Source organism: Triturus cristatus, chromosome 3_1 (genome assembly GCF_964204655.1).
Source record: "Triturus cristatus chromosome 3_1, aTriCri1.1, whole genome shotgun sequence".
Lineage (NCBI taxonomy): Eukaryota > Metazoa > Chordata > Amphibia > Caudata > Salamandridae > Triturus > Triturus cristatus.
This window is the reverse complement of record NC_140583.1, coordinates 46,743,481-46,765,792: the sequence shown is the minus strand read 5'-3', so window position 1 is coordinate 46,765,792 and position 22,312 is coordinate 46,743,481.

The following is a 22,312-nucleotide window of genomic DNA, read 5'->3' as shown; positions in this document are numbered from 1 at the left end:
AATAGTCAAATAGCGGGGGTGAGGCGTGAAACCGGCCAGCACCGGCCATGTGGCCCCTGGAATTGACAAAGGGCCCATTCTAGCCGGTGCAACCGCATGGGGAAGGGTACCATTAAACCAAATGCTATGCTGCTAGGCTGAAAGGGGAATCTTTTGCGTCCTATATGGTGTATAATTTGCTGGGACCCGCGTGTGAGTATATGAGTGAAACGTCTTATCGTCAGCATTCACTGCCGGCAGAATCACCCAAGAGTAAAACAACTCATAGGGGTGTGACGCATCGGCACTCACCACAAAAATAACGGCCATCCCATCGTCCGGTACCCCATACTGCGTCAAATGACGCCGCAAATGCGTACGGCTATGCGCTGCAATTTCGACCGCCATAAGAACACAGAGAAGAACAACAACGGATTTTACAGTAGCACGAGGGTTCAGAAATATAAAAACCTTTTTAATCATTTAAGCTTGAAAGAACCTAATATGTTACTAATAGGTAGGCGAAATCCGTCACTCCCGTTATCCGGAAACAAGAGTGAGGGAGTCGTGGACTAATATAAGCACTACTAAGGCGTTTCAAATCAAAAGACCAAACGTTAGGTGTGCCATGTTGCAGGGATTCTGCTCATGCACAGAACTATGCGCAGGAAACCAGGACCTCAGTGAATTGTGGTGTACCAAAAACTCACCTCAGTACCCAGAACCCCTATCCAACCAGCATCAGTGTCGAATTCGTTATCCGTATTCTCTCGGAGGTCCCAATGTATAGACAACTCAGAACAAGCGACTTGGAGTATTCTCAGGAATGGTGGGAATCAGAAATACCTGTTCGTTATTATTCTCATATCAGTCCACAACAAGAGTAATCAGAGACACAGTAAAGTTTAAAATGTTTATTTTATAAACTACGTGTCCTAAGATGCAGTACTTTGGCTAACATAAGCAGGTAAATGATTACAATTAAAACCATCAGCATTGTTACAATACCATAAAAAATGAAGGGAGAAATCATATTATAAATGACAGTGGAATACATCCACCTTCCCTTCGCTAGTACGCTAATATTCTTAGACTAATAGAAGGTCTCTAGGTTTGAATGGGGAACCCCATACCGTAAAGATCAGCTTAGGTGAATCACATCACAGGATCAGCTTTGCTCTGCGCCTGGAAATGTTCTTCTCCAGAATGTGTTTGTAAAGCATGCAGCCTGCAATATTACAGGCTCTCGACTTTCAGGTATTTGCAGCTGTGTGCGTGTTATGGCTAGAGAGTGGGCCGATCAACCTGAACTCAAAAACATGCATTGTCTGGCAACCCAGACTGTTTCTTCACACAATGTTCAGACCAAGGTCGCAGCGCACGTCTACGGATGTGAACAACAGACAGTTCTCATGTGAAGAAAAGGCAAGCAAGCAGTTTTCAAATAATAACATGAATCTGAAGTGTTGTGTGCAAAAGCAGCAAAAATTGGCAAGATGGCTTTTTAACATCTAACGCGCTTATGCTAACATAGCAATGTATGTGTCTAAATCGCTGCCTTCACTACAGTATCTTTGAAATACTGCCTTTCTCCTATCCTGCAGCTGTTATTTATAGTTATTCTCGCATTGGCCACCAGTGACAACATAATTTCCTCCGCAACACAATTCCCCTACACAACACATAAATCCAATCCACAGGACAAAATTCCACACCATGCCACAATATTCAACACCACACCACACAATTCTACTCCACTACATAACATTCCACAATACGCAACACCACTCCACATAATTATACTCCATGACACACAATCCCACTCCACATAATCACAGTAAACTCTATACCACATAATCACTATCCACATAATTCCAGTATATATAACACTCAACTCCACTCAATTCCACGCCACACAATTTGGTTTCCTCTCTAGTTTATGTATGCTGCGAATGCTATGCAAAGAGTATGAGGTATGCATCTTGTGTACCGCATGATTTTCATTAAGTTCAGCTGGAGTATTGACATCAGTGTATGTCGTGTGCAGAGTAAAATACATGGCCAGGGCGTGCTGCAGTACTATATAAAGTTTAGTGTGCATCATCTGCCTTATGTGCGCTGCATTGTGAGAACTGCATTCTGCACGCAGTGTTTCCTCTTTTCAGAATATGCAATATGCAGGGGGCACGATCTGAGTCGAGTTTGCAAATGGCTTTTCGTTGTACGGACATTACCATAATATATGGTCTTTTGTCTACATTATGAGCTGTCAATAGAAGCATATGCCTCCCTGTACTCTATCTTCGGTAGCTTGATGTAGAGTCTGTGTTCCTTCCCTCCCCCACTTCTAATGTGATGTGCTGCCTCTCCTTATGCTGAGGATGACTGTGCACTTTTCAATCATACACTACATTTTTTAATATGAAATCTTTTCTTAAGGTCGTATAACTATACATAATCTCACCTTAATCAAAGACCAGTTGTCAAAAATGCTTATCACACTTTTTTTATTATAACTTTGCAACATGCTGCATGCAAGACCCACTACTCTACAACATAGCTTAAACACATTAGCAAAGCCGATAGCTCTGGCTAAACACATATAAGGTCCCAAAGGGGAGAACTATTGGTGTTATCAATGCTTGTTGACATTGTCATTCCCACTTTTTGCCTGGTATCTGATGCAGTTTTGACTAGAAGTCCACTGAGTTTCTGCTATCCAGGTCCCCAGTGGCAGATCTCTTTCCCTAAACTGAACACTTGTTTCCCCAATTGACAATACCTTTAGCACCACCTGTAAGTCTCTAGTAAATGGTACCCCTAGTACCTAAGGCATGGAGGGTTACAAGGGCTGTAGCTTGTAGTGTGCCACCCTAAGAGACACCTCAGCACATTCATGCAAACTGCCATTGCAGGCTGCGTAACATGGTTCAGAGAAAAGTGAAGACATGACATAGCACCCCTGTGTGCCATGCCTGCAGACACTGCATGCCGTACAGGTAAGTTATCCCTACAGCAGGCCTTAAAGCCCTAAGGCAGGGTGCACTATACCACATGTGAGGACATATCTGCATGAGCAGATATGCTCCTGTGATGTCTAAGTCGATTCTTAAATATTGCAAGGTAACAGGGAAGCTATAGAGAGAGGCCTAACGCCTTGGACATCCCTCTATAAGTGCTAAGGGAGCTCCCACATGGAGGGGATTGGCACACACTAAGAGATTGGGTAGTGGCAGGAGTAAACACTGTGGGGGCTTTATACGAGGACAGGACACTGTTACCGTTTGAAGACTTCTAGAAAGATATGAACTCCTAAGGGGTAATTTCCTCTTGCATAGAATGCTAAGAGTGGCAATCCAGAAGCACTGGAATTTGGGGATGGAGGAACCTACGCTGTCAGCCGGGTGTCAATAAATAGTGCTATCCTCAGAAACATATAAAGCAATCATATGTTTGTACCGCCATCTCCAAGATGAGGGTGCGGCTCTCCTAGACAAATTAAGAGCACGATGGGAGGAAGACCCGTGTTATGTTCCATATAGGTACCCCAATATCGGCTCAGGTAGTGAATGCACCTTTCACCTACATTCCCCTGATACTACACTACTTAACGGTTCTCTGTACTGACCTTTTACCTAGTTGTAGTAATGTCCAAAGATGAATTGGGGTTTTCTCGGAAAAGGTTAAGCCTCATTCATTATGCATGAGGATTCTTGGGAATTACAGCAGGACAGCAGGCCTACCATCTCCTGCATAATAACTATGTGTAAGGGTCATTCCTTCCATCATCCTAGTCCGACATGACACAGCAAGGTATATCCCCAGGGGGTATCACTCTTGGTATATATACACCATATCTTGCTGAGGTAGTCAGAGGAGAAAAGGACTTCCATGCTGACACACTGATGCGAGACGCTGAGGCTCCTGCACTCAGACAATCCAGCTCGCAGTGGTCTGACATCCCTTGCGGGGTGTCCATCCCAAGACCGAGACGGGGTCCCACAGTCGCTCAATTAAGTTAATGGGGTTGACTTTATCCTAGAGGGATTCTTGGCTTTACACCCACATACATGCTAGGTTCACTTAGGTACATCTAGTTGGGGTCGCATCATATGAGTGCGCATTTATTACTGTCATGTATTTGATATGCTTGCCTGTATTTATTGTTTTAGCACGATGGTAGAAATCTACCATCCTTTTACTCTGTTAGTACTTATAATAATTTATATCTATTACTGTCAAATGGTTGTTTTAGCACACCTATTTTACACTAGGGTGACGCTGGCTCAATAAATAATTACTGGAAAACGTCCCCACCGTTTATTCTGTGTATCTCTCTAAGACTAAGTGAACATGAGTGAATGAGCGAAAAGCAGTACACTGTTTCCACAATCCTGAAAGATCAGGGTTGTGATGTTCGATAGTTGCCAAGAATTATTCTCTCCTTGGTAAGAGGGGTTTCTAGTGGCATTGTGAGCTAGCTGGTATACAGGCTAACATACCCGTTAGGGGTGTCTAGAATCAGTCCAGACACCAATCCTAACGTTTATGTTGTCTAAAGGCGCAGATCATATATAGGTTTATAGGAACTACACTACATGGCGCCGCTAATGTTGGTTTGGTACTTATTTAACAGTCAAATCCGAGTAGTTCAGTAGTGCTGTTCTCAGAGACCCCTACTCACATTTCCCCAGAGACATCTGGAGTGGGAAGGGAATTAACCGCCGCTGTGCGAGCACAGGCTGCGGTAGTCAGGGAAGAAGAAGAGGAAGGTGGAATCAACATTTCAGACAAGGTTAGAAATGCCCTTACTTAAAAGCTAACAGACTACGGAGTTACAGCTAGGGGTGGGACAGTAATATTCGTGATTGAGGCTCACGAATCATATAGAGCAGAGGTATTCTATTCATGGGTCAAATTCCCACAAGCAGATGCACAATCAAATACATTTCAATTTTACACTGAAAATTAAACACCAAATGAATACAGTCTGTATGAGGAAATTGAAATTGCGCTCACCTACCAGGAGCATATAAACTGGTTTAAAGGCGCCCTCCCCCACACAAAAGACAAAGTAAGATTAGGTCCGCTCGGAAGAGATGGAACCACAGGTCTATCCTAGCAGCTTATACACCACATCCAGACATTGACACAATGCCAGTAGCAGACCTACGTCCACTTCATAAAGAAATTATAAGACTTTACAGAAACCTGACACAGTTCATGATGAGAACACTCACACTTCAGCCAACAAGAGCTACACAAGCAAGTCACATTCGGGGTTATACAACTAAAATTACACCACAAACGCTATACACAGTTATGGGTAAAATGCCAACTAAACGTGAGCAAATGCCATTCTGGATAGCTCCAAAAATACACAGCTTGAGGCAGTATTTCCACACACAAGCCCTCAAGAAAAACACAGAATGTTAACAATCTGCATGCCAATGAGGATAGCTCCCCAGATAGACGATTGAACCACTTAGGGTACAGTTTTCACTGCCATATATACCAGAACTCATGGTATACCTTCATTAGCAGTGATACCAGATGTATTAAGACAAATACAGACTGAGGGCCCAATTCACAGAACTAACTTAAGACAAAATCCTAAACTTACTACCATTTTGGTATTCACAGAAGGCACTTACTCAAGTTTCAAGTTTATTTATTTGTTTGATTAATTAAAATCTTACAAAAATTGCTAAAATTTCATCAAAGTTAATAAAAAATTATAAAACAATCAATCATATTGATATTTAAAAAAACTTACTTATATAATATATTCAGTGAAAAAACCATAGGTTTCACACATGTTATAGTTGGCTGTACATTTCACTCGTAAAAAACCAATGAAATTCCCCCGTTATAGTTAGTGCAGGCAACTATAACTCACGCGACCGCAATCCTCTGCTGATGATGTCAGATATTACATCACTGATGACATATGTGTGTTTATAAAAAATAAATATTTGTAATATATGTATAGCTAAAGATACAGTATTAGCATCAACAGAGGATTGCGGTCGCGTGAGTTATAGTTGCCTGCACTAACTATAACGGGGGAATTTCATTGGTTTTTTACGAGTGAAATGTACAGCTAACTATAACATGTGTGAAACCTATGGTTTTTTCACTGAATTTGCAAGGTTTTTAAAATGCTAATTCCTAACTATAACGTGTGTGAAACCCATGGTTTTTTCAGTGAATTTCTACGGTTTTTTAAATGCAAATTTTTTTTTGAGATTTTTTGTAAACCTATGTATAAAATAATATATGTACTATATCCTGCATTATGGAAAGGTTTTTTTTTTTTTTTAATGCATTTTTTTCCGTGCGCGTACGGTAAGCTGACGGTACGCACTCCGTACGTCATAAGTATGGTGCGCGTACGTAATAGGATACGCGTACGGTAAGCTGACGCTACGCGCTCCGCACGTCATAAGTACAGCGCGCTTACGTGATACGTGCGTGACGTACGCGTACACGCGGAAGCAACATCGCGGTTACGCAGGGGCGTGTAATGCGCATGCGCGAGTGCATCTTACGTACGCGCTCCGTAAGCGCTCCGTAAGCGTCACGTTTGCGCATGCGTACTTGTTTACGAGCGCGTACCGTAAGCTTACGGAGCGCGCACGGTAGGTCATGTGATCCACAAAGAACACTTTTCATTGGTTGAAATTACTTTCAGTTCCAGACACTTCCCACACCACACCCATTCCCCTCATTACTGCTTGAAAGAACACTTTTCATTGGTTGAAACTACTTTCAGTTCCAGAAACTTCCCACACCACACCCATTCCCCTCATTACTGCTTGTGATTCTCTAGGAGCAGGAGCTGAATTGTCTTTGGGATACAATGGCAGAACAGCAGACCTCTTCTGAGAGTGAGGCTAGCAGCACCACCATCATCCAGAGAAGGAGGAAACAGAAGAATTCTTTTGTATGGGAGAATTTTACTTTTCCAGAGGGGGAGAAAAAGGTCAATGCTGCACTGGTCACTTGCTCACTTTGTGACCGTGTTTTATCAAGAGGAAATCCTAGGAAAAAGTATTCCTTTGGAAATCACTCTATGATGTGACACCTTAGGGATAAACATCCCAGGACCTTTGCTCGACATACTGGAGAAAACTCTTCAGTAAGTCACCAGAGCCCAGCCTCAGAAGCTCAGCCGAGTACATCATCGGCAGCTCAGCTGAGCCCTTCCTCTGAGGTGGGAGCATCACCTTCTTCTGCTCCTCTGGACGTTAACCCTCGATTTGGGAGGGTTGTAATGAGGTGTATAACGTGTTGTGGTCTTATTGTTTTTGGGGAGACCAGTGTTCCCCTTATTAACAATAAGATAGACCAGCACGTTTGTAGATGCTCATAATATTCCCATTCTTTCTTTCCTCCATCCCTCTATGAACCCAACGGCTCTTTTAAGAGCCAACCTTACCTCACATTTTTTTTAATTTTTTTTAAGCTTTCCTTTTTGAAATGTTTTTTTTACCGTGCGCGCACGGTACGCGTAATTACGCGAATTTCGCGGAATTTCTCCGTTTACGCCGTGCGCGTACGCTGCGCGCATTCAGCGATTTTTTAAAAAAAAAATTAAATTAATTTTTTGCCCTTGGGGGTCCTTCTGAGACCCCCTGACAAAGGCTAGGGGGTTAGGAACTGTCCAGCCTGCCCCCTTTTCACGTTATCCACCTTTGTTTTACACCCCCTCAGACTGCGAGAGACAAAATGGCGGCCGACACTTCCTGATTTCGACCGATTCGAATGTTTACTTTGATCTAACAACCAATCAGAATCGCGCTCGCGCACGGCACCGTGCGCGTACGGTAAGCTTACGGTAAGCGCACGGAGCGCGCTCACAGATATATATATTGATTTAAATGCTATTTTCTCAGGAAATACTGAACAGATTTACACAAGACCTGCAAAAGGCACATCCCTGACCTGAGGACTACCTCTCTGCCCAATTTCACATAATTCTGTTCAGCCGTTCGGGCTGTAGCTGTGTCTAAAGGTCCTATGGAAAAATGCATGGGGAAAACGCGTTTTGGGACCCCCCTTTTTTCTCAGCCCCCGCTTGACGAATCACCCCGAAACTTTCAGGGTAGGAGCGGAGCGTAGCGCCCCATTAGTTTTGAAAAATTCGCGAGGATTCGTCAACCGACGCCAAAGTTATTCCAAATAGAATGTTGCGGATTTCCTATGGAAACACGGTCCTAACTATAACTATCTACTGGCGACCGCCAGTAGATAATATTAGCAAAATCCATTATAAAATCAGATAAATACATCCAGCTTTTTCCCAACAGCACACATAAATTTTACAAATGCAGAATTCATTAGTAAGTCTTCAGGATTAAAACATGCTATCAGGGCTTGCCTACATGTCCTTACACCACGATTATTAAGTAGTTTCTTAAGAGTTGATTTTCTTTCATATTCCAACTCTGGGCAAAGACACAGTAAGTTGATAATGTTCTACTGGCCAGATTTACATAGCCTGCATAGTTTGTCCACCTCTCTTCTCTTCCATGGAGGTAAGTGGCATAATCCTGGCAAACAACCAAATCTAGCTTTAATGAAGATGTATTTGTTTTTCTTAGACGATGATGTTTCAAGATATTTTTGAACCTTTTGTCCCTTAAATCCATTTATAATTGGCCATGCATGATTCCTTTTCACTAGTATGTCTTTATCCTTTATCAAGGATAGGTGGTTGGTAAGTTTATTAATAGTTTTTTTGAAGCTTTCCTGAGCAATTGTATTATTCCAAATCGATGTTATGCCATATTCCTCTATCGCTGTATTTAGAAAGGACCAGGCGTGTAATTTTTTGTTATTTTTTACTTCTTGCCACAACAGCCGAGACATTTAGTTATCTTGGTCATTTTTTATTCTATTCCATACTTTAAGTGCTTGTCCTTTCCTTGCATATTGCTGATTATTTAACCCAAATTCCAATCTCACCTGTGCTTGAGGGGCATTCTTTGGCAGGGAGAATAACATTTTATTGGTTTTTGCAATCGCACTATTAATGATCTCCGCATCTTTCCCATTAATTGCCTCACTCCCATACATTAAAGTTGGTAGTAGTTTTGCAGCAATTACTTTTAAAAAGGGACGATAAGGCAAGTCACTTATAGCTTTCTAAATAGTCCTAAATGCCGCAACCAGGGTATTTACTTTCGTTGTAATATCCATTTTTTGTGGCATGAAGTTTCCATTGTCATTAAAAATAACAACCAGGTATTTATAGGAAACAACTTGTTCCAATTCGTTCCCTTCCAAAAACCATTTATATTTATATTTAAGTCGCGTGTTTTTGGTAATAAGCATTACCTTGGTCTTAGCTTCATTTATTATCATACCATTTTCCTTTGAAAAATTTAAAATACAGTTGATTAGTCATTGCAATCCAATTTTAGTGTGACTTAAGAGCATAACATCATCTGCATATAACAAGTTGGATATTTATTTGTCTGCTAGCTTCGGTGCATGTGCATTCATTTCATTCAAAGCCGTACATTACCAATCCTCACCCTGCTCCAAGTATCAGAGTGCAGAAGCTTAATCATTTTTAACAATGTATCAGGAATTCCTTGTTTTTCTAGTTTTGTCCACAGAAGATTTCTATCAACACAATCAAAAGCAGATTTAAAATCCACAAAACAGAAATATAAAGTTTGTTTTGCTAAGATTGCCTTATCCATTAGTACGGATAATATTAATATATTTGTGGAGGTTCCCAGACCTTTAATAAAGCCTGTTTGATTCGGGGGCAGCTCCTGCTTTTCCTTTGCCCAATCTGTTAAAATCATAAATAGAATCCCAGCAAACAATTTTGCATCAGTATCTTGAAGGGTAATTAAGCGGTAGTTTTCCGGCAATTGCTAATTTCCTTTCTTAAAGATAGGAGATATTAGTGACTCTCTCCACGATTTCGGAATTAATCCACTCTGAACCACTTCATTAAAGACAACAGTTAGATATACGGACCAAAATTCTGGATCTTCTTTATATAATGCAAATGGAATACCGTTGGGGCCAGGTGCCCCATCCTTTTGTTTCTTTATCAGTTTGGCCACTTGTAATTGAGTTATATTAATTTCATATTTACATTCTGTATGTTGCATTCAATATTTGGTGATGACTCTGGGTTTAGATGTTTTATAAGAAACGTAGATCATTCGTCTTCAGTTGGGGGAGATCCTACGGCAGATTTATTTGGTCGGGCCAGACCGTCAATCAGTCTCCAGAATTCCATTGAGTTTGTTTGAGTACTTGCGTGGAAGATATTTGTCCACAATTCTTGTCTAACTTTATTTTGTTCTTTCCAAATTAGTTTCCTCAGGTTATAATTAGTATTTCTTAATTGTACCCTTATATCTTCATTTAACGGAAACCTGGTTAGCTGTTTCCTAAGTCTGTTGCGGGTGCGTCTAATTTTTCTCACAGTATACGGAAGAATCATGTTATTTTCTCTTATTTAAGTCCGGGTCGCTTGTTTTGTTTGTACACATACAGTTTTTTCATTAGACATCACTATTTTCTGTATAAAATTTTCCCATTGCTCTATTACTGTTGTCATCGCAGTTTCTTTAAAACACTTATTAACTAGGTTTTGTGTTTTTTCCTTTATATCATCCGCATTATTTGGTTTCCATATGAGTTTCCTATAATTGATGGTACAGATCTGGCCTTGCATTGTCAAATATTTTTGAAGTTTTGGACAAGATAGTTTTATCTTCATTATTTGTTGACTATGGTCACTGTCCGGCACTTCGTTCAGTTGGTTGGAAATCACTTTATTGAAGATATATAATGAAGCCATTGTGTAATCAATTCGTGAATTACCATTCTGCTAATGAAATGTCCAAGCAGGTGGTATATACATTGAAAATCTACCGTTCAATATTCTTAATCCCAATGCCTCCATGTCCATCAAAAAGTTTCTCCCCATTCTATTTTGCTTAATATTAGTTTGAGGATCAGTTATTTGTTCAGGGATTTCCCATTGTTGGTTCTGGGACTGGAAAAGGTCGTCCCGTAGATAAGGTATTAATAAGTTTATATTAAAATCACCTGATACGATATAATCTGCCAAAGGCTCTTCCAAAATATGCTCCAGAAGAAGACTATTTAGAGCAGCACACATTTCTTTCCTAGTGCTCTGATTTGGTGGAATATATATATTGATCAAAATTATGTATATCTAAACTTTACAGCAAGAAGATTAGAGTTGTTTGTAACTATGCGCTCATGATTTTATTTTAAATCAGTCAGTATAAATATTGCAAGCCCCCCGCATGGACGACCAAATTTGTAATTTTTGGTTGCAGGTTCAAAATATCCTTTATATTGATGTAACATAAATGGGTCTATTGCCCATGTTTCCTGCAACAGTATAACATGACTATAACTTGGTAATGCATCTGTTTGGGCATCTTTTAGTTTTTTTACATATCCCATTTATATTCCATGAGCACATTCTTGTTATAAAACTGTCCCTATTCTGCTCTACTAATACTGCCTGTGTTGAGTTATGTCAATGTTCTTCATCACCATGTAGAGCTGTAACAATCCCTTTTTCATTTATACCATTTGCACGTTCTACTTTTATTTTATTAAAAGAGTTTTTTTCTTCAAGACATGTTTTTCCAAGGGGATTTTTTTTAATATGGAAAAACGGAATCATCTTTTTCCAGCTTTGGCTTTTTTGTCGGGCTTTCTGTTTTTAAAAAAGGTGTTGGATAGACCTTTGGAGTCGGTTGACTAATTAATATGCCCCAGTTTTGAAAGGTTCCTTGATCTTGCATGATTAAATCTGCTGTAAATCCAGAGACCACTGTTAAGAGCGTTAGGGGATGTTTGCCTTCGGGATTAGTTGAAAATCCTACACATTCAATATCTTGAGATATTACTTTCTCCAATGTTCCTATTGTTTGCAATAGCCGAAGGATATTTCCTCTATTCAAAATATCGTGTTTACCCCGTGAGTCATATAATGGTGTGAAAATAATTTGAGCAGACTTTTTTTAGAGGCATACTTCTCTTTTTTCTTCAATTCTTCCCTGTTCCTCATATGTAATTTGCCGATTTTGACCACTTCTTTCAATCACTAGGTTATTCCATGTTTTTTTGTCTCATTTCCTCTATTGTTTCTTTGACTTCCAAGGAATTTATCGATGTTTTATCAACCCACTGTTGATTCCTTGCTCGATTATCTTTTTGTTGGTTCATGTTCCCACCTATACTTAGTGCAGTTTTTTAGTTGTGATATATTGTCTTCTGAATCAATCGCCCCATATAGTTTGCTCATCATTCTGATTGTTCACTGCGATTTTAGGCTCAAGAAGATTTGGGGGACTCATGACTTGGGTCATATTTATTGTTTGTTCATTTTGAATATCACAAGAAGTGACCTCTTTTATTACACATCCATTTCCATTGAGTTTGCATAATGCTTCTTTTTCTTGGTCCCTATTTACTTCAAATACTGGAGAACAGGGCCTTTGGCTAGTTCAACCTGCAAGTGTAATTGTATTTGTAGCGACGGAATTTTGTTCGACCAAATTGTTCCCAGACTTAGTAAAGAGATCATAATATTTTTCTTTTTTTTCAAGGTTTTTTTCATCCCAGATACATTACTGTCTTGGTTTTCTAATATTTTTTTCCTTAATTTTCCTCCTACGTCAAGTTGATTAGAGGATGCGTCTTATTTGATATTTTTTTTTTTTGCTGCACTTTCCTTTTTTAATGGTGTTTCCATATTATTGTTTGTTTTTTCTACAGTTACCCTTTGCGCCTTATTTCTGGCTTTACATAGTTTTTTCCTTTGTCTTTTTGTTATGTCAAAGGTTATTGAATCCTCATCATTTTCTCCACCTTCCTTCAGGTCATGTGAGGAATCCGACAGTGTTTCAATACCTTTTTTCTTGTTTATATCTTGTTTTTTACTCAGTATTATTGCCGTGCTTGGTATAGCAAAGGCCTCGGTATCTATTTTTTCATCCGATTGCTCCATATTGTTTTCCTCTATCAAAGCAGATACATTTTTATCTGAGTAACAACAATTCTCCTTACGATATTCATTTTTTTGCAGACGATATCTTTGACATCCTCTAAGATTGTGTTCACGACATCTGGAATAGTTACCAATTTGTTAATTAAGGGAGTGCATGTACATTCAAGATAATTTGAAGCTGCTTCCCTTTGGGCTTTAATTATGAGATTATTCAGTTCGGCCAATTTGTGCTCAATCCCAGCGACTGCATTTGCCATAACTCCGAGTATATCAATTTGAGTATCCATTTTATTAGATTGTACTGTTAGAGCTTCAAGAGTTAATACTGATGCTTGATAAAATATATCCCAAATGGATCCTACTTCTTGGTTGTCTTTATTTTTTGTTTTGTTGTCCATGTCTGTTTCCTTATCACACATTGAAATATTAGTATCGTCATGTCCACTTTCTATATTTGTTGTTACTGATAAATTTTTTGGCGTAGCCATACTATTATTATTAGTAGAATATTTATTTGTAAATACCAGTTGATCGTTGCTTCCTAGAATTTTATTTATGGTTACTGATGTTTTTGGTTGTTTTATGCTCGCCTGTTCTTGGCTTTCAGAACTCTGTTCCTTATTCTTTTTCTCCGTGCAATCATTATTTTGCATAACAGGCCCGTATACAGGATTAATTATACCCGTGGTGCATTTTTGTTGGTTTCCTGATTTAGTGCTCAGTGTATATTCATTGACTAAATCCTCATTTTTCTTCCTTATATCAACCTTTACTTCTATTGGCCACGGAGCCCCTGCAGTGGGCGTATTCTTGGTCTTATCAATTTATATGAAATCCTTCATTGGTTTTTCCGTCCTATTTTTATCCGTCTCTCTATTTCCGATTTATGGAGATAGTGTTTGGTATACTGGATGTAATAAATGTAATGGATCCGTATCCTCTGTTTGCTCTTTTATTTGTCCTTCACGATTTTTAGTTTGCAATTTGTTTACCTGGTCCGATTCCCAGTCTACCTCAATTTAATATATATTCTCTTTCTAATTATTTGTTGGCTTGATTGGGGTCTGCAGACTTTTTATTTCTGCTTCTAGATGCATTGACATAAGTGCAGTTGTTGGATCAAGCAAAAAATCACATTTCTGTGGAATTTTAGTAGATTTTTCAAACATCCTAGCTATTGGTGAAATAAATGTTTGGCTTACCCCCTTAATTAGGGCTTTAGTATTTCTTAGCACTTTTGGTGCTTGAGTTTTTCAGGCACGTCTTTTTGGAGTACCCACAGTTCTTTCTTTGCCTGAGCGCATTTCAAATAGCAGCCTTATTTACGCCCCCCCAAAATATATAAATACTTGTTCTATCAATAATGCGTGTTTATTTGTGTATCACAGTATATGCCACAATATATGCCACAGATTAGGCAATGAAGGCAATGCAGGACGATTGAAGGAATAAATAAAAATTCACAAGGCCGCTTTCCGATGAGGGTGGTCCTGCAGCTTTTACAGCTCCTGCTTTCCCTTGGGTATCGTAGATAACCTGTAGCAGTCCCGGAGAGAGCACACTCACCCCCCGCAAATCCCTGCAATCGCAGACACAATCGCAGTTATAGCGCAATTTTAGGGCCATAGACAACTCCTGCAAGGCTTGATGTCAGAACAGCTTCTTGACTCCTTAACATCGGTGCTACAACATGTCAGCGTGCCACTGCACCAGCAGTTCTCCCACTACTGCTTCCACTCTGCTCACACTTTTTTTTTTTGTCCAAGTGCTCACTTTCCCATAGCACTTGTGTTTTAACAAAGACAAAGACAATGGCCCTCTCCCCCTGTAGCTCCTGCGGTCCAAAGATCTTCAGGAGTTTTCAGGGGGCCTTCAGGGTGAAGCCACGGTCTTGCAGCTTTGAAGCACCTTCCACCCACGTATTCACAATAAACTCCAGCAGCCGCACCAACACCGGCACACCCCCTCTGCCACAGGCTCTGCCTCAGGCTCTGACTCAGGCCTCCAATAACCTCCTCCCTGGACCTGGCGTTATAGAGGCTCTAAAGGCACGGAGGGTGCTTTATAGGCACTGAAGTCGTTTGTAGGCTTGCGCTCACCTCAGCCCACCAGCATTCACTATCCTCGCGGCTCACCAGCTGTTCCTGTGGCACGCCTCGGCTCTGGCGGCTCCACTGGCTCCGCTGGCATGCAGATTGTTTGCACTTCACCAGTCGCTCCTCAGCCGTCAGGGCTCAGCGCTCAGGGCTCAAGGTGTTCGGGGTTCCGAGGCTCACACTGCCCAGCTCCGCCGTGCACACAGCTCCACACAGCTCCTGTTGCAGTGCGGAAACCTGGGTATCGAGAATCAAGACAAAACTCCGTACCAAATATATCCTACCTTTGTCACAGACCAAATAACACATTAACACATTCACTCGTACAATCATTGGTGGGGCCCATAACACCAACATTCACACTTCGCTTCTCACTGGCCTGTTCTTACGAGAGGAATAACTGTTTCCAAGCGCTGACATGAAAGGAATACCTTATAATCTATAGAGAGAAAAACTTATTTACACTTCTATACACTAATTTTTTACTGCACATCATTAAGATACTCCTCCCACGTAAATTGACGGATCAATTTAGTTGGATTGAGTTTGATGATTTAGTCCAGTTTAAACATACTCAAAATTCCTGATCTACACCCCTTCAATAAACGACTAAACACATTTTCTTGTTAATCAATAATTTGTTTATCTAAATAATGCAAGAATTTAGTTCCATCTAGTAAATTTATTAATCATTACGAAAATCACAGAACACCATATTTACCTATTCTGTCTATCGGTCATCCTCTAAGTCATCAAATTTAGTCGTCAGCACGCTACAGTCCCAAAGATCGGGTCAAGGACCAGAGACGTGCAAGTATTGATCAGTGCCCATAGAATTTTCAGTTGTTCGTAGTTCATCAAGAAATTGGGCAGCAATTCAGTCTGTCAGAGATTCAGGAGCACAGCCGTCACGTAGCGTCACCGTCGTCTCCGTCAGCAAAGTAGAACCGGAACAGCAAGCAAGCTTTTTTTCTTTCTATTCTCAAAAAGTAATTAAAACATAGAAATAATGAATAAAATGTTAAACCCTCGCTAATTCCCCTATGTGCTTGTAATTATCTAGCATATGGCGACATTTAAAGCGTTCATATTCACCCAGTGATGTCATCTGGTGCAACATACGATAACGTCTCGAAAGTGACATATATCATGCGATATTCTTTTTCTCTAGTATTAGTATGCGTACATAGGTTAATTACAAAATATTTTAGCCATGCAAAATGCAAATCCCACGTATGTTTCATACATTAGTAATGTTGATTAAATTTCACACAAACACATTAATAATATTATAATTAATAGATTATTCTAATTAGTATGGACATGCAGAATGGGGGGTATACAAAATTTTGTACTAACCGCTCCATCACTCCCACTCGCGTTGCCTCGCCACGCCTCCCGGACTTCCGGACTCGCTCAACCGTAAGGCAGCAACTGTTACTCATTTTGGTATTCGCAGAAGGCACTTACATATTTCGGTATTCATAGAAGTTAGGCCTCCTAACTTTAGGACTCCTAAATGCCTTCTGTGAATACCGAAAGTTCTAAAGTTAGGATTTTTCTCAGTTTAGGAGAAGTAAAGTTAGGACTCCTAACTTTAGGACTCCTAAATGCCTTCTGTGAATACCGAAAGTCTTAAAGTTATGATTTTTCTCAGTTTAGGAGTAGTAAAGTTAGGACTCCTAACTTTAGGACTCCTAAATGCCTTCTGTAAATACTGAGGGGCCGATTCACAGAACTAACTGAAGACAAATTCCTAAAGTTACTACTTTTGGTATTCACAGAAGTTAGGTTTTTGTCTTAAGTTTGTCTTAAGACAAACTTAGGACAGACTTAAGACAGACTTAAGACAAACTTAAGACAGACTTAAGACAGACTTAAGACAGACTTAAGACAAACTTGAGACAAACCTAAGACAAAATCCTAACTTAAGTTTGTCTTAAGTCTGTCTTAAGTCAGTCTTAAGTTTGTCTTAAGTCTGTTTTAAGTCAGTCTTAAGTTTGTCTTAAGTCTGTCTTAAGTCTGTCTTCAGTCTGTCTTAAGTTTGTCTTAAGACAAACTTAAGACAAAATCCTAACTTCCGTGAATACCAAAAGTAGTAAGTTTAGGATTTTGTCTTAAGTTAGTTCTGTGAATCGGGCCCACATTGTTTTCATTTATTGCCAAAAACCTTGCACAGGTCCTATGTGCACCCATTGTGCCTTAGACTCATTGAAATCTTTGTAAGTGGATGATACTGACTGCAAGGAGCTAGGTAGTGCATAGCCCTGTCTGAATGTGTATCCTTTCTGGGAGACTAGAGCGTATTCATGCAACATTATATTGTTTCTAAATTATGATTTGTTCACTCCGTACATATTTAGTGGACTCTGTTAAATGTGTAATTGCATGGATACTAAACTGATGAAATGTTTTGTCTCAGTGTGTAATCAATTAGCTAATTTATATTCTTTCCGATAACTGCACATGTCTGCACAGAACACTCCTACAGGAATAGCTGCTGCTCGACCTTTAAATGGTGAGCAGCATGGATGTTTAATTTTCAACCCAGGAGTAGGTAGCAGGAAAACCTGACTGAAGTTAGGAATGCCATGAGACCTGAAGCCTGCCTTGCTTTAGAGTGACTTGCCCTATTTCCAGGAAACCTGACCTGCGGTCTGATGAGTAGACAGTGGTCAAGAGAGCTTAACATGAGACAGGAGATCTTAACAGGGAGAGCAGATGAAGGACAAAAACAGACCTGCTAGAAGAATTCACAGGAAAACGGGTCCTCCAACCACAGTATTTGAAGTGGAGGTACCTTAGGACTTACTGGTGCCTTGGCAGCACAGTCAAAGGGCTTACCACTTGCTATTGCTTTGGGCCTGGTACACCTGCATTCCTTCCAACCCCCCAAATAATTTTAGACTCCCTTCCTCCCTCTCAATTGCTCAACCATTGCTCAGTCTCAATTCCAGCAGTGCTGTATAGTTTGATAGAAAGACACATCATGAAAACAACCACAGTTACTCACCTCTAGCCTTGCGACCACACAGGACTTTCTCAAGGCTAAAAAAGCTTGCAGGGATTGAAAACTCCACTCGCCTGCTTGCATTTGTGAGTCAGATTCAATAAGGACGAGCTATTTTTAGGTCGTACTCACCCTTTCTGGTGTGTAGGAAGACAATATGGCACTTGACCTCTGTCTCTAAAAACAGAGCAAACGTGACTAAATAGAAATACATAGAGGCATCTTTATTGCTCACAAATTGAATGAGCAATAAAAATGCTTTTAAATCTTAACTTGTCACATTTGCTCAGCTTTAAGAGTCAGAAGTCAAGTGTATTTCAGTTAGGTCGAGTAGAAGTTTCAGGTTACTAGACCTGCGCGTATAGTGCTATTTGTATGATTTTTCGAGTCCTGGCGTGTTAGCCAGCACGCTCACCAGCAGACCCATGTACTGATCATAAATGCAAGAATATCCTCATTAACAGCTTTGCAGGCAATTCAGCCAGAAATATCAACAACTCCTTGGTTAAGGATTTATTCCCAAAATAACTCTGTAAAACAAAGACGCCTTCAAACAAAGCCTTGTTCTAATTTCTGGTCAATAACCAATTGTTTCTAGGCAAAAAGCTTTATATATTGGCTTAAAGACAATTCATCGAAAAAATGAACCTTCCTTCAGATTACTTAAACAGATTCTGATATGGCTGTGGTGCAAAAGCAGCACTGACTTCCACATGGGATGATTGAAACTGAAACACTACAACCAATTCAAATGCAGAATCAGAGTGCCTAACTTTGACTTTGATTCTTTTCATATCTACAGGGAATTAAAGCCAAGGTACTCCCCCTGTTAAAAAAACCGCACCTTGACTCTTCCAAACCAGAGAATTTTCGGCCAATCTCTCTTTTACCATGGGCAGCTAAAGTTACGGAGGCACATGTCAATAAAGTTCTTGCCGAGCACATAACCAACAATAAGATCTTAGATCAATCTCAAAACGGTTTTCGCTCGGGCTATAGCACCGAAACCGCTCTTCTAGCTGTCAGCGAAAATTTACGTTTTCTCCTTGACAATGGCCAAACAGCAGCACTCATATTATTGGATTTGAGCGCCGCATTTGATACGGTGTCGCATCAGATTCTCCTACGCCGGTTGGAAGAAGCTGGGATTAAAGACGCTGCTCTGGAATGGTTTCGTTCCTTTTTGACCGATCGATCCTTTCAAGTCTCGGCCCCTCCTTTTTTTTCCGCCACTAAATCCATCACGCAGGGGGTTCCTCAGGGTTCGGCACTCAGCCCAGCTCTGTTCAATCTTTATGTTCAGCCCCTGGCCGCTGTTGCTCGCCACCATGGACTCTCAATGGTTTCATATGCCGATGACACCCAGCTCACGGTAGCTCTCTCTGACGACCTTGCTCAAGACGCCGCCCAATTCCAACGGGGCCTTGAAGCTATCGCGGGCTGGTTGACGGAGAATTGTCTCCAGCTTAATGCTGGTAAATCAGAGGTCCTTTTAGTAGGCAAAAACAAGGAGCTCTGGAACTCCTATTGGTGGCCTCCTTCTCTGGGTCCTCCCCCCCCCCCCTAAATCGGTGGTGAAGAACCTTGGCGTGCTGTTTGATTCGACCCTAAATTTTCAGGATCACACCAAAAAGATAGCTGGCACCTGCTTTGGGTTGCTGCGTACTTTACGGCCTGCTCTCCGGTTTTTTGATTCAGCAACTCGCCAGCTCATTGTCCAAGCAACCATTCTTTCAAGACTGGACTATGCAAACTCTCTGCTATTGGGGGTCAATAAAGCTGAGCTGAATCGGCTCCAGCGCACTCAAAATTCTGCAGCTCGCGCTATTCTAGGTCTGTCTAGATCATGCTCCGGAAGAGGAGCCATTCGTCGCCTCCACTGGCTCCCTATTTCAAAAAGAATTGAATATAAATCCCTCTGCCTTGCTTTTAAAATCCTCAAACTCTCTGGTCCCAAGATCTTATCTGATCTTATCAATCCCTATACCCCTAGGCGCACCTTGCGCTCATCCGATTTGATGCCGGCTGCTGTCCCCAGAGTCAAGAGATCCAGAGCTGGAGGCAAATCTTTTCGTCTCTTGGTACCTAAGCTCTGGAACTCCCTGCCTTTGTCAATCCGTACTATGGACTGTTTGACCACATTCCGTAAAGCTATTAAGACCTACCTCTTTCCTGTGGCTTGATCCCCTCCTCCCTTCCCTCTGGACTTTTGTGGTTAGCGCCGGGACGCCCCTTTGCCGGGGCAGCTGCGCGCTTTATAAAAATGCGTAACATAACATAACATAACATTAGACCAATATTCCTAAACAAATACATTTGTATCTGTATTCTAGCTCGGCTTCTGACATCGAGGCTGGCACCTCTGCCTATAATAATTCCTAGGTGGCAACTGTTTTTGCCAGCTTTTCAATAACAGCCTGGTGCATTCCTGTATGGATGTGGTTTAAAATACTACGTAAACGGGAACTGCTGAATGTGGCATGGTAAAATAACTATTGAATTTTTATTTAGTATAGCACAGGTATGTGGCAGTGCATTTACAGGCAACAATATTACCAACTCATTGCACATAGTTAACTGAGAAAGAAGAAATAGTATTTTAAGAATTAAATCTGTGATTTACCAGTCACACGCCACAACATAATGTGTGGTAACCCTATAAATAGTCCTTAATTTGTAAAATAATAAATGCCAGTGCCCAAAGTCTTACTTAGGAGCCTATACCCGTAAATTTCAAATTTCTTGAGAGCCGAATACCAAGACCACCTAGACATGAGTCTACTGTGTGCCACTTTCATTCTTCACCTGCACTCCTTCCCTTTTTTCTCCCTTCCCACTTATTTTTCATCTTTGCTTTCTTTCTTTGTCACAAATATGGTATCTTTCTTTTCCTTCTGTCTTCCTTTGTGTCTTTCTCTCTATTCTTCTGTAACAAAGTCTGATGGGGAAAAATGTGTAGGACCCTGAAAATACGTGCCAGTGGGCTCCACCTGCATCTACCAGCTCAAATTAAGAACTGTTACTAAGCCTAATATTTTGATACCGGTACATTAGGGCAGCATTAGCCATGGATATTTTACAACATAGCATTGGGTAAACCAAATCTGTACCTTCAGTTAACAATGTGTCAGGAGCATTTATCTGGACTTTCAAGGAGTTAAATCCTAGGAATAGTGTCAAACCAACAAAAAATAAGTTTGTTGAAACATCAGGTTTGTCCAATATTTCTAAATTGCACAACTTGTCACAACTTTTTCTCCTAAAATGGTTATGCGGTTAGATCCTACCCCTTTTCTGGAAATGCTTGTTCTACTCCTTTCCTGTGAGTGTTAGCCCGCCCCCAAAGGTCATGTCTAGTTACGCCCCTACTCCAAGGTGTGTGTGCCTGCATGGTTCCTATCATTTCCTTACCTGCCTCTAACTTCCCCTCTCCCTCCCATCCTCCTCCGAGTCACCCTCTTTTTCACACCAGTCCCCAGGCATTTATTGTCTGGGCCTCGGTGCCCAGTGGTCAACTAGAGTCTGTGGTCAGCTAGAGAACTGACCTATGTGTGCCTCAGTGCCCCATAGTCAACTATAGCACTGACCTATGTTTCCTTCAGTGCCCTGTGGTCAACTAGAGCACTGCCATATGTGTGCATCAGTGCACAGTAGTCAGCTAGAGCACTGACCTATATGTGCCTCAGTGCCCTCTGCTCAGCTAGACCAGTGACCTATGTGTGCCTCCGTGGCTTGTGGGCAGCTAGAGCACTGACCTATGTGGGCCTCAGAACCCAGTGGTCAGCTAGAGCACTGACATGTGTGCCTTAGTGCCCTGTGGTCAGCTAGAGCACTGACCTGTTCTTCAGTGCACCGTGGTCAGCTACAGCACTGACGTATGTGTGCCTCAGTTTTTTGTGGTCAGCTATAGCAGAGCCCTATGTGTTCCTTTGTGGCCCGTGGTCAGCTAGAGCAATGACCTATGTGGGCCACAGTGCCCAGTGGTCAGCTAGAGCACTGAAATGTGTGCCTCAGTGCCCTGTGAAGGAAGTGCCCGATTAGGGCCACCCGGGCCACTCTTGAACCCCTCTAGCCTTCCAAGAATGAAGAGTCGATGACGCAGTAGAGAATACAAGCACTCTAGTTTATTCACTGCAGTGGAGTCCAATCAGACCAGCCCCCTATGATGGCTGACGAGGAACTGACTAGTACAAGCATAAA